The sequence below is a fragment of the Littorina saxatilis genome, unplaced genomic scaffold, assembly GCF_037325665.1.
Source record: "Littorina saxatilis isolate snail1 unplaced genomic scaffold, US_GU_Lsax_2.0 scaffold_486, whole genome shotgun sequence".
In the NCBI taxonomy this organism is placed as follows: Eukaryota; Metazoa; Mollusca; class Gastropoda; order Littorinimorpha; family Littorinidae; genus Littorina; species Littorina saxatilis.
The window spans coordinates 81990-94811 of record NW_027126398.1 but is presented as its reverse complement, the minus strand read 5'-3'; positions in this window follow the sequence as shown (position 1 = coordinate 94811).

Sequence of the window (12822 nt, the reverse complement as noted above, 5' to 3'; positions counted from 1 at the left end):
TACGTTCATCTTATTCTCCATCATTTTCTGATTCCAAAAACATATAAATATGTTATATTTGGTTTAAAAACAAGCTCTGAAAATTAAATATATAAAAATTATTATCAAAATTAAATTGTCGAAATCAATTTAAAACACTTTCATCTTATTCCTTGTCGGTTCCTGATTCCAAAAACATATAGATATGATATGTTTGGATTAAAAACACGCTCAGAAAGTTAAAACAAAGAGAGGTACAGAAAAGCGTGCTATCCTTCTTAGCGCAACTACTACCCCGTTCTTCTTGTCAATTTCACTGCCTTTGCCATGAGCGGTCGACTGACGATGCTACGAGTATACGGTCTTGCTGAAAAATGGCATTGCGTTCAGTTTCATTCTGTGAGTTCGACAGCTACTTGACTAAATGTTGTATTTTCGCCTTATGCGACTTGTTTATTGAATATTTGTACCAGTTTCAAGTTGTCTGATTCAAACTAGATGTTGAATGACACAGAAATAAAACGATTTCTTCGTGAACTTCAATTTTGTTTGAGTAATATATCAGGTGTACGATACATCTACACAGTTGTGTGTGTATGCGTGTGTGTGTGTGTGTGTGTGTGTGTGTGTGTGTGTGTGTGTGTGTGTGTGTGTGTGTGTGTGTGTGTGTGTGTGTGTGTGTGTGTGTGTGTGTGTGTGTGTGTGTGTGTGTGTGTGTGTGTGTGTGTGTGTGTTTGACAACTTGGACATGGAAGTTCAATGGTACTTTCAAACTTTTTCTTCTCTTCGTCGTATTTGATTTCTTTCTATTTCATAAGTCGAGTGCATATGATTTCGGCTCGTGTTCATCGTGAGATGGACTTAGTTTCTTGTATTCTGTGGGTTCGACAGATTGACTAAATGTTGTAATTTCGCCTTACGCGACTTGTTCTCTCTCTGTTGGCAGCGTGTAATGCAGCTGGTTAGAAATTAGAGTATTATTTTGCAAAGTGTGTACCAAAAGTTTGTCATGAGCTGCTTTAGGTTTGGGGTGTGGGTTGGTTTGATATTTCCTCCTTGCAGATCAAATCTGTATTCATTTTTGATGTTGTGTCTTATTTTGTGAAAGGAAACATGCAGACTGACTGAACGCATATATATATAATTACTAGAATGAATACCCGCTTCGCCGGGTAGCCGGCTTCGCCGGGAAGAAGTACTTAGAGCCGTACGCCGGCTTCGCCGGGTCCGAACAATGGACCCGCCAAGCTTAGGTCCCTCCCAGATTCGTGGAATGGGAACAGCACGAAAATGATTCAGTGGCCATAATGCCATTCCTGACCATATCGAGTCCCATCCTTGTCGACGAATGTAACCGTGTTAATCACCTTTGGAGGCGAACTCCACTCAAACAGGACTGAGCAAGTTATGGCTTCTCAAAGGAAGGCCAGTACATAAAATTACACAAAAGCCGCCAGACCACATCACAAACAGAACTGAACAATGCACAGGTGTTGCTCACATAGAGACACACACACACACACACACACACATAAAAAAAAACACAGAGAAGCCGTATCTATAGAGAGATAGATGACAGTGTATTTTTCGCGTGGCTATAAATTGATTCGACCTTTGCACTTTTACAGTGAGGATAATTTACGGGTCCAATTTACGTTCTGGACACTGCGTTGACCTTCTAAAAATAGTAACAGTAACAGAACGCCGGGAATATCCGAAGACGCTCCACTCACAAAAGTGCACCATACGAAGGAAGGGAGGTAAACGCTGAAAACCTGGAGAATATGAGAAGATAAGGAAGAGTTACTTATAATGGTGAAATGAACACAAAAACCAAAATCGATTCAGCGCTGCGCGCTGAGAGCACGTGTTGAAATATCTCATCGATGATATTGTGTCCGGGGTGTAGCTGAATACGGTGTCCAAATTTGAAAAAGATCCACCGAGAACTTTGGCTTTGGTGTGTCGGTATGGGGGCCCGGGTAGCTGAGGTGGAACCAAAATAGCTGAGGTGGAACCAAAATCGGTTCCGCGCTGCGCGCTGAGAGCACGTGTTGAAATATCGACCAGGTTGTGTCGTGTCCCGGGTCTACCTGAATATGCCCACCAAATTTGAAGCAGATCCATCGAGAACTTTGGCCGTGCATGCGAATACACAGATACACAAACACACAGATACACAAACACACAGACACACAGACACAAGTCGTATATATATATATAGATGTAACTCATAAACACATGGGTGTAGTTATGTTCAAGAACACACACACACACACACACACACACACACACACACACACACATACACACACACACACGCATACACACACAACTGTGTAGATGTATCGTACACCTGATATATTACTCAAACAAAATTGAAGTTCACGAAGAAATCGTTTTATTTCTGCGTCATTCAACATCTACTTTGAATCAGACAACTTGAAACTGGTACAAATATTCAATAAAAAACGCTGGCGCTGGACCCGAGTACTCTTCAGACTGGCTCGCTCCCCCAGTATGAAAGTTTTTGTCTTAAGCACGTGGATTAAAAAAAAAAATGTTTTTTATTTATTTTTCACAATGAAAAAAATTATTAGAGTAAAATAAAACATTAAAACGTTCATAATAAACAATAGTAAACAAGAATTAGAAAAAAAAAGAAAAAAAAACGCTCATGCCGGGAATCGAACCCAGATCCCTTTGGCCACCAAGCCACCACCTTGAATCACTGACACTGTGTGTCCCTGTCGCTCTCTCTCGTGCTCTCTGTCTCTCTTTCAGTCTCACCGAGACCAAACACTGTATTGTAGTTTCTTTGCCGAGACTAAATCCCCACCCGCTTGGCTTGCAAATCGACGGTCTCGCATGCGATAGGCATGCTTTTCTCGTATCGCATGCTTTTCTCGTCTCCACGAGAAAAATTCCGACCGAAGTGTCAGTTTGCGCGTCATAAATCAAATCTTCGTACTCGCAGAAAAATTCCTCACGAACTTCGCCTTTAAACTTGTCATAGGATTGTTCACTTGTGTCCAACAAATTCATGACTTTGCATATCTACAGATAAATGGTTGATACAGATTCCATCTAAGTTTTATTTGCGTGAAGCTGCTGGCGTTATTTTGCTAGTCATGCAAACACATGGGGAAAAAATGGAACGTTCACGCTGTTTCGCGCTTACAGCTGTTATCGCTGCGTGCCTCTTAAGACATGCTACGGTCACGCTTGGCTGGGCATCGCTGTGGCACCAGAATCATCGCTTAAATATGTAGCGTGTTTACTAGTCCAGCAAATTTGCATCAGTGCTTACGCGCACATAAAACTTTAGCAGTGTGTGTATCAATCATTTTTCTAAAGACATGCAAAGTCATACATTTTTTGGACACAAGTAAATAATCCTATGACGAGTTTAAAAACTAAATTCTGTTGAAACATTGCATAACATTTTAACAAATAACTGTAACGATCGAAGATTTTGCTCGAAGTATCTCTAGTATGTTGGTACACTATTCTGAAAGTTTCAAAGCAATCCACCAAGTCATTACTACAGTGCAGACTTTTTTGTCATGATACCCCTAACAGATGACGCAAAAAGTTCCGTTTTTGACAGCTCTTGCGATCGACACCTGCATCAGTAGGAATAGCATAGCACGCGCAATACGCAAAGTAGCAAAACAAAACAATCTGTTCAGGGTAGATCATTGGTTTGACTTTCTTCTCGTACGTGAAAGTTGCAAAGTTTTGCCGATTGTGATGTTTTGTCGATTTTTCAATCGGCTCTTCTGTTTTTGTCTGGCCGATTTTGAGGGTACCCTTACTTGAGCGGCGGTCACGTGATCCCTGTAAAAGAAATATTTAATCCAAATGGTGATCACGAAGGTTAATTAAACGGCCCTCACTGGCATATAAAGTTTTAATGAAATGACACGGGATTAATGCTTTAATTTTGGTTTGAAATCTGTTGCAATAATGTTTTAGTCAAGTTTAGTTCAGTCCTGAACTTCTGATCTTATTTGTTATCTGAGGATGTACAGGTATGCATATGTCACGTACTGAAGTTGTGTTCTAGTGTCTGCATGAATGCAGTCCGTCATGTCTGGCAGTGGGGCCTTCACACCTGAAAGCCAATTCTCTTCGCTTGAAGATCTTAGGTTGATGTGCTGTGTGTGCCTGAATAAAAATTCTATACCATGGATTTTCGAAACGGAACTTATCATAGATGCCATCACTGTTCGTATGCCGACTCTGATTGTGTTTCGTGGGTGTTCTGTGTCCATTATCGTGGTCAGTTTCATGTTGACTGCATGGACCCAACAACTGTAAAGCATGACACAAACTGTATCTGCTCGACTTTTTTGCATTAGGAGTCATGTTTGCTCTGTCTGGTGCAAGCTCCAAATGAGCGAGCAGGGGTCAATTGATGGTGCAGCTTTCGCTTGAAAACAAAGTCACTATCTTCCATGAGTAATGAAAGTAGTGAAGCAAACCAAACATTGTGATTCACCAACCCCACAAACTATGAATGCAACGTTTGCTGTGAATCCAAGTACGGAAACATCCCATAGCATGTGTACCAGATGCTTATTCAACCCAAAGATGAAGCTTGCAAACAAAAGAACATTGACAAGAGGGTTGCTAAAGAGAATGGTGATATCCACGTTTTCACAATGTATCTGCATGTCGACTTGTTGGCCCTATCTATCTAAGCAAATGACAAATACTTCAAGACTAAGCTGTGCTGCCACTACTTCACATTGTACAACGTCATTGACACAGAGGTTGCTTGCTACTTTTGGGATGAGTCAACAAGAGAAGTCAAAAGCAACAATTGGCGAAACAACCAAGGCAATCATTATCTACAATGACGGCTGTGGGTACCAGAATCGCAGTTTAATAGCCTTGGGAAACGCCCATCTTTACTTTGCAGTCAGTCAAGAAACAGTCGTTTTCCAAAAGTTTCCTGAGAAAGGTCATACCTGTATTAAAGTGGACTCTGTACACCCAGCTATCAAAAACAAACTAAGGAGAAGGCAGATAGTCTGGACTGCCGAATACGTCGAAGTCATCACCTTTGCAAGAAAAAGGCAACCTTACAAAGTTGTCCAGGTGGACCACGCATTCTTCAAGGACTTTCTTGATCTCAGACACTTCTGGGGATTCACAATTGGTGGCCTGCCTGGCGGCTACAAGCTCATCTATTCTGAGGAGTGGCGGCCTTTTTCACAAAAAAGAAGGAGAGCACATGGTGAGCCCGATATCATCCCCCAGCTCTACACAGTACGGCTGACCATCAAAGACAAAGCGGCAGAACCTTCAGCATGTCAAGGTTTTTCCAGTAGATTCATGCCAATACTATGATGGTCTACCCCATGGTCGTTAAGCTCTGCATTCTCATGAGTGGTCATCCTGCATAACTACTAGCTGTTCAAGGACATTTAGATGACAATTGCTCTCAAACTAAGATATCTCATTGTTTTCAAGGAATACCCTGTTCTCTATGCATACACAAAAGGCTCTTGTATGTTTACGCTTCCCTGCAGGTAAATGTTATGTACTTATGAGCTTCAGTTTACACTTGTTTTTATGTGTTAATTGAAGACGTTGCCAGGAGACTGCAAGGACATTTTACACAAGAATGAGTATACATCGGTTTGTGCAATCCAAAAACAATTGAAAATTGTGACAAAAGAACGATTGTGTGTTTACTGCGTTTTTTATATTTAGTCAAGTTTTGACTAAATATTTTAACATCGAGGGGGAATCGAAACGAGGGTCGTGGTGTATGTGTGTGTGTGTGTATGTGTGTGTGTATGTGTGTGTGTGCGTGCGTGTAGAGCGATTCAGACCAAACTACTGGACCGATCTTTATGAAATTTGACATGAGAGTTCCTGGGTATAAAATCCTAGAATGATTTTTTCATTTTTTTGATAAATGTCTTTGATGACGTCATATCCGGCTTTTCGTGAAAGTTGAGGCGGCACTGTCACGCCCTCATTTTTCAACCAAATTGGTTGAAATTTTGGTCAAGTAATCTTCAACAAAGCTCGGACTTCGGTATTGCATTTCAGGTTGGTGGCTTAAAAATTAATTAATGACTTTGGTCATTAAAAATCGGAACATTGTAAAAAAAAAAAAAAAATTATAAAAAGATCCAAATTTACGTTCATCTTATTCTCCGTCATTTTCTGATTTAAAAAACATATAAATATGTTATATTTGGATTAACAACAAGCTCTGAAAATTAAATATATAAAAATTATTATCACATTTTTTTTAAAATCAATTTAAAAACACTTTCATCTTATTCCTTGTCGGTTCCTGATTCCAAAAACATATAGATAGGATATGTTTGGATTAAAAACACGCTCAGAAAGTTAAAACGAAGAGAGCTACAGAAAAGCGTGCTATCCTTCTCAGCGCAACGAATACCCCGCTCTTCTTGTCAATTCCACTGGCACTGCCTTTGCCACGGGCGGTGGAGTGACGATGCTACGAGTATACGGTCTTGCTGTGTTGCGTTGCGTTCAGTTTCATTCTGTGAGTTCGACAGCTACTTGACTAAATGTTGTATTTTCGCCTTACGCGACTTGTTTATACATTGTTTTTGTCTTTTTACATTTAGTCAAGTTTTGACTAGTCAAGCTTTGACTAAATATTTTAACATAGAGGGGGGAATCGAGACGAGGGTCGTGGTGTGTGTGTGTGTTTGTGTGTGTGTGTGTGTGTGTGTGTGTGTGTGTGTGTGTGTGTGTATGTGTGTGTGTGTGTGTGTGTGTGTGTGTGTGTGTGTGTGTGTGTGTGTGTGTGTGTGTAGAGCGATTTAGAGTAAACTACTGGACCGATCTGTATCAAATTTGTCATGAGAGTTCCTGGGTATGATATCCCCAGACAGTTTTTTTCATGTGTTCGATAAATACCTTTGATGACGTCATATCCGGCAATTTGAATAAGCTGAGGCGGCACTGTCACACCCTCATTTTTCAATCAAATTGATTGAAATGTTGGCAACGCAATCTTCGACGAAGGCCGGACTTTGGTATTGCATTTCAGCTTGGAGGCTTAAAATTTAATCAATGACTTTGGTCATTAAACATCTGAAAATTGTAATTAAAATTTTTATATAAAACGATCCAAAATTACGTTTATCGTATTCTTCATCATTTTCTAATTCCAATAACATATAATTATGTTATATTCGGATTAAAAACAAGCTCTAAAAAGTATAAAAAAAAAAAAAATTATGATTAAAATTAAATTTCGGAAATCGATTTAAAAACAATTTTATCTTATTCCTTGTCCGTTCCTGATTCCAAAAACATATAGATATGATATATGTTTGGATTAAAAACACGTTCAGAGAGTTAAAACGAATAGAGATATAGAAAAGCGTGCTATCCTCCTCAGCACAACCGCTACCGCGCTTTTCTGGATTGTTGATTTCATTGCCTTTGCCACGAGCGGTAGACAAACGATGCTACGAGTATACGGTCTTGCGGAAAACATGCAATGCGTTCAGTTTCATTCTGTGAGTTCGACTGAGCTTGACTAAATGTTGTATTTTCGCCTTACGCGACTTGTTGTTCTTTGGCTTTGTTACAAAACCTTGTAAGTCTTCAAGTTTGGTCGGGTTTTAAAAAAGAAAAACTCGTATCTTGCAATTGTGTTGAATATCGTGCGTTTTAATTGTGACACCCACTATTTAATTACACACAATAATTTGTTTGTGTTTGTAGATCATGTGAAAAAATGGGCTTATTTTGGCGACAAGTTATTTTTTAAAGACGTTTTTTGTGTTTTTCTCGAAACGCTAAAAATCGATTTACGAGGTTTCAATCGGACAAGGACGATATACTAGTTAGTCGTTGAGGTTGACTTGATATTGAATGGTAGTAATATGCTAGCACATTTGCCTCGGACAATATGGCCCTCAGTAAACGTATTGTGTAGTTGTATATTATTTGTTGGTTTTAATTGCTTAATATCGTTAACGTCTCTCTGGAATGGAGAGTATTTGCTACAGATCACAACGAAAAGCTTGTTAAATGTAATACCGGCTATTTAGATATTGAAAGGGCTTTCAGCACCCATGCATCTTGCCTTTTTTATGGCACTTGAGGTAAACGTAAACCCTGAAATTTAATTTTAAATAACCATGCTGCACTTCTTCTGCAACGCACGTACATAGCAGTTGCACACATACAACAACAAGCAATACCCTTAACAAAAAAGGCTCAACGCTAAGCAAGCTAATACCTACATTCAATACACAACTGTCCAGTATTGTCAATACGTGTTTGTTGTGTGTGTATGTATATATATGTGTGTGTGTGTGTGAGTGTGTGTGTGTGTGTGTGTGTGTGTGTGTGTGTGTGTCTATAATTGTGTGTGGGAGGGGGGGGGGGAGTTATTCTCAGAAATTCCTTGACGGTGATTTCTTCCAGACGATGATCCCATTTTTGAAATAAATGCCTTTAGCGACGTAACATTCGGCTTTAACCAAAAGTTGAGGACGGATTTCATCGCCAGATTTTTCAATCAAGTTATGACTAAATGTTTTAACATCGAGGGGGGAATCGAGACGAGGGTCGTGGTGTATGTGTGTCTGTGCGTGTGTGTGTGTGTGTGTGTGTGTGTGTGTGTGTGTGTAGAGCGATTCAGACTAAACTACTGGACCGATCTTTATGAAATTTGACATGAGAGTTCCTGGGTATGAAATCCTCGAATGTTTTTTTCATTTTTTTGATAAATGTCTTTGATGACGTCATATCCGGCTTTTCGTGAAAGTTGAGGCGGCACTGTCACGCCCTCATTTTTCAACCAAATTGATTGAAATTTTGGTCAAGCAATCTTCGACAAAGCCCGGACTTCGGTAGTGCATTTCAGCTTGGTGGCTTAAAAATTATTTAATGACTTTGGTCATTAAAAATCTGAAAATTGTAAAAAAAAATAAAAAATTATAAAACGATCCAAATTTACGTTCATCTTATTCTCCATCATTTTCTGATTCCAAAAACATATAAATATGTTATATTTGGATTAAAAACAAGCTCTGAAAATTAAATATATAAAAATTATTATCAAAATTAAATTGTCGAAATCAATTTAAAAACAATTTCATCTTATTCCTTGTTGGTTCCTGATTCCAAAAACATATCAATCAATCAATCAATCAATGAGTCTTATATCGCGCATATTCCGTGGGTACAGTTCTAGGCGCTCTGCAGTGATGCCGTGTGAGATGAAATTTTATACGGCCAGTGTCTGCACACAAAGTTGACTCTGTGAAATAAATTTCCGCCGAACCTGGGATCGAACTCACGCTGACAGCGGCCAACTGAATACAAATCCAGCGCGCTACCAACTGAGCTATATCCCCGCCATATATAGATATGATATGTTTGGATTAAAAACACGCTTAGAAAGTTAAAACAAAGAGAGGTACAGAAAAGCGTGCTATCCTTCTTAGCGCAACTACTACCCCGCTCTTCTTGTCAATGTCACTGCCTTTGCCATGAGCGGTGGACTGACGATGCTACGAGTATACGGTCTTGCTGAAAAATGGCATTGCGTTCAGTTTCATTCTGTGAGTTCGACAGCAACTTGACTAAATGTTGTATTTTCGCCTTACGCGACTTGTTTTTCCTTCAAATTCTGGAACTTCTAACACGTTTTATCATAAGAGAAAGGTTCTGGAGACATCAGCTGCAGACCAATTTCCCTGACGGACTTAATGTGTTTGACTAATTGACTGTTGCTACCCTCTGTATTTGTTATTGCGAGGCTGTTCGCGGATATAATGTTTGGATATTTTTCTATAATTATCCCTTTGTTGTTCGCAGCAGAGTACACAACGTCTTTTGACGCTATCAACAAGATAAACAATGTCCTATGGCTATAAACTTATCAGCCTTGTAACATGTTAGCTCCCTGGATCGCATTCAACACCTGGAAGTATGTGTGTGTGTGCGTGTGGGAGTGAGTGTGCTCAAGTGTATGTGCTTGCAAACATATGACGTTTTACCTTTACTGCTTACTTTAGAGAGAGAGAGAGAGAGAGAGAGAGAGAGAGAGAGAGAGAGAGAGAGAGAGAGAGAGAGAGAGAGAGAGAGAGAGAGAGAGAGAGAGAGAGAGAGAGAGAGAGAGAGAGAGAGAGAACAATAGCAAATTTGCACGTGTTTTATCTATTTTTAGAATGACGTCATTTGTATTCTTACGTAATTTCCTTTCTGTTTTTACGTCATCGTTTGTTTTGATTCCATTACTGAAGAAGGAGTTTTTACTCCGAAATATTTTCATTTTGGTGTTTGGGTGTTATTTTTTATTCTTACGTTTTATCATAACTGATTTTTTGACAGCAGCTTCTATCGTGAATTTCATAAATTATGCGTCCAAACATATGTTGATATGTCATGTTTACTCTGAAGATGTGCTGAACATTAAAACAAAGATCAGTACAATGTTTCATGCTGTGTGCAGATATATCCGACTCGTCTCGGTTTTCTAGTTTTGGCTAGCCAAGCCTCACTGGCGGCCGGCCCCCGGCTTTGGTTTAAGCGTGTTTATTCAAATTATCATACACACGTTTCAAACAATAACAACATTGAGAACGTTAACAAGCAGATTGCTTATGGACACGTTCTTGAACTTATAATCAATACACTTTCAGATAGCAAAACATGGCGAACAAGTGATAGCTTCAACACTTATCTTGATAATCTTTAATTATATTTTATACAAATAGGGTAAGAGAGAGAGAGAGAGAGAGAGAGAGAGAGAGAGAGAGAGAGAGAGAGAGAGAGAGAGAGAGAGAGAGAGAGAGAGAGAGAGAGAGAGAGAGAGAGAGAGAGAGAGAGAGAGAGAGGGGGAGAGGGAGAGAGAGAGAGGGAGGGAAAGAATGCCTGGCTACATCAATTGCACAGTTAATATAATATCAGCCGAAGCGATTAGTTAACATAACATAGTCTTGTACAACAGAGAATATTTTCGTGTTCAAAGATATAGTTAAATCAGTATTTCCAAACAAGAGTGTTTTGCAGTCCAGAACGTGTGTTGGCAGACTATTGAATAAAATGGTTCTATGTTCTTTAAATTTTGGACAGTGTAATAAGAAATGTTCAGAATCTTCCGGGCATGCTCCACACGTACATTCTAAATTATCAGAGAGGTGTCGGTTAACTAAGTCTTGTTGCAAATCGCTCATGTTTAATCTCAACCTGCTGTGAAGTACCTGTCCCTGGCGGTTGCCTAAATAATAATACGGTGGAACAACAACATCTCCATCGGTCAAATACCTTTTAAATTCACCAACTGACTGCGTTTGTTGTATATTTTCTGGAAGATTATTCCACAAAGCTGTCGTTGAAGGAAAAAATGAAGATTTATATAACTCACTTCTGCACAATGGAAACTTACGTTCAAGAGGGCGTCGTCTGTGGTAAGGATTTACATCGGAAACCAGGACCGGCAGTTTGGAATATAAATATTCTGGGGTTAAACGATTTACAATTGTATAATACAGCAAAAGTTTATGACGACGTCGCCTTTCTTTCAGGGGCACAAAACCCGATTCGTTATACAGTTTTTGGTGGCTTGTGCCACGTACTGCACCTACAATGATTCGGATTGCATCGAGATGCAATGTCTCCAACTCGTCTGCCAAACACTGTGTACAGTTATCCCAGATAACGTCCGCATAATCAAACAATGGTAACATAAAGGATTTATATATAACTTCAAGTGATTTTCTGTTTAAACGATGCTTGAATAAACCAAAACACGCAATTGACTTTCTACATTTAGCAATTAGACTTTTTATGTGGGAATCCCATTTACAATTACCTTGTAGAATGACGCCAAGGTGCTTGTGATTTTCAACATCAACTAAGTGTGCATCTTCGAAATACAATGGTGGAAGTAAAACATTTTGTTGCCTACAAATGTCCAACAATTCCGTCTTTTGACAATTAAAAGTGACTTTCCATTTAGAAGCCCATGTGCGAATTTTATCCAAATCAGAATTCAAAATCTCTGCTCGTACATCATCGTTATCTAAACTTAAATACATACTCGTATCGTCTGCAAAGAGTTTCAACACTGATTCAAGACCAACACCAATATCGTTAATATAAATGAGAAATAAAAGAGGTCCTAAGACAGAACCCTGAGGGACACCAGCAGAAGGGGTAGCATAACTTGATTTGGTTCCTTTCAATACTACTGCTTGTCTGCGACCTCTTATACCTATCGCCTCAAGCTTGTGGAGCAGACCGCGATGCCAGACTTTATCAAAAGCTTTGGATACATCAAAAAATATTGCCTGTGACATAATGTTTTTATCAAGTGCAACACAAAAATCATCATATATACTCAATAGTTGATAAACAGTCGAATCACCAGCAATAAAACCAGATTGGCAGTGTGTAATCAAATCATAATTTTTCAAATAACCAAACACACGGATTTGTATACATTTTTCAAGCACCTTCCCAATACAACTCAGCAAAGAGATTGGACGGTAGTTGGAACAAGCACTCCTATCGCCTTTCTTAAAAATGGGCGTAATGTGAGCAGTTTTCCAGACAACTGGAAAAACACCCTCAGACAAGGATCTGTTAAAGAGAACTGTAAGCGGTGGAACGATAACAGGTAATCCATCTACAAGCAATTTATTATGTATTCCGTCAGGGCCCACGGCCTTGGATAAATTTAAATTCCTTAACACTTGGACAACTTCAGCTTCTGTTAATTCAAAAGTCGATAAAGATGTATTACACCAATTTGCCTCGGGCAGGGGATCGTCTGGGCCCCCGGCTTTCAGTGTAGATCTTTTAGGTTTAGGTTGT